The sequence below is a fragment of the Diceros bicornis genome, chromosome 10 (genome assembly GCF_020826845.1).
Source record: "Diceros bicornis minor isolate mBicDic1 chromosome 10, mDicBic1.mat.cur, whole genome shotgun sequence".
Lineage (NCBI taxonomy): Eukaryota > Metazoa > Chordata > Mammalia > Perissodactyla > Rhinocerotidae > Diceros > Diceros bicornis.
In genome coordinates, this window is record NC_080749.1 from 32,191,019 (window position 1) to 32,192,567 (window position 1,549).

General features: G+C 37.6%; 1 pseudogene; it reads left to right on the top strand.

Moving 5' to 3' along the window:
• The first annotated feature begins 475 nt into the window (after window positions 1-475).
• LOC131410501 (large ribosomal subunit protein uL24-like) lies at window positions 476-912 on the top strand (annotated as a pseudogene).
• Window positions 913-1,549: the final 637 nt, after the last annotated feature.

Here is a 1,549-nt window from a genome sequence, read left to right on the forward strand (position 1 = left end):
TATGATCTCAGTGAATTTTCATAGCAGATCCTATGTGATTAGTCTTATTATAACCAACATAGAGATGAGATGTTATATAACTAGTTTAAGAAGTGAAAAAGTCAATACATGAGGAATGTGAGTTCAAACCCTGACATGTCTGACTCTAGAGTCCATTCTCTTTCTAATATGACTAAAACATGCCTCTTTAAATGTAAAAAAACCCCACCAACAACAGCAATAAAAAAGGTGATATCAAATCTTCATTTAAAAAGGGGTAACTAAATGCTTGACTAGCATTATCAGTGTGTGAAAATTATAAATCCTAGCTTTTAGAAGAAAAAACATTGAGTAGGCCAGGCAAAAGGCTGAGCAGAGATTAGAAAAGCAGAACCACAAACTCAAGACCATCAAGAGATTATGGTTAGAGAAACTGCTCTGAAAACCCTGTCTTCTCTTTCCTTTTGTGGCCATTGCTGAAGTGGCAGCAGCCAAAATGAAGTTCAATCCCTTTGTGACTTCTGACCAGAGCAAGAACCACGAAAGGCATTTCGACATATCTCCCCACATTTGCAGGAAGATTATGTCTTTCTCTCTTCCCAAAGACCTGAGACAAAAGTACAATGTTTGATCCATGTCTGTCTGAAAGGATGATGAAGTTCAGGTTGTGTGAGGACACTACAAAGGTCCGCAAATTGCCAAAGTAGTCCAAATTTACAGGAAGAAATGTGTGATCTACATTGAACGTGTGCAGTGAGAGAAGCCAGTGACACAACTGTCCATGTTAGCATGCAGCCCAGCAAGGTGGCTGTCACTAGGCTAAAACTGGTCAAAGACAGCAAAAAAAGCCTTGAACGCAAAGCCAATTCTTGCCAAGTAGGTAAGGAAAAGGGCAACTATAAGGAAGAAACAATTGAGAAGATGTGGGAATAAAGTAATCTTATACACACTCTTCATTAAAAATTGCTAAAATGAAAAAAAAAAATCTCAACCCTATCCCTGTGGTCTACCAGCTGCCCCATACTCCTGCTGTACGAAAGGATGGGAAATTGTTTCAAGTTCTTGCTTATTGATTTGATGTCAATTTGTACCAGAAGATTGAGATAATCAAAGACTTCCAAAGAGTTCTCCTGTCTTGGTCAATTATAAAATAGCAGAGAAGACTTTTCTTTGCCCTTCTGCTGGCCTTGTAAAGAGACCTGGATTTGACTCTGCCTCTGTTCTTCTCCGAGTCTTCTTTCTTTGAAAGATGCACTATATTTGAAAGCCACTGTACTTTTAAAATAATCCAGAAAAGAAAAAGAAAGAGGATAAAAGTCATAGCACATTCCAGACACAAGGAAATGTTCTTGGGAAGCATTTGCAGTTAGGTATTTGGAACTTTTCAAAACTACATCAATAAAAGAAGAAGTTATATGAACGACTTGTGAATATTGAAACTTCAAGTATGTTAGCAAATCAGAAGTCCTGTAAAACAAGACAGTACCCTTTCTAACATCCCCTAAGGTCTCTATCACATAAACAGAGATTCTAAAGGGATATTTATGTAAGTAATTCACATTTGGAGCCA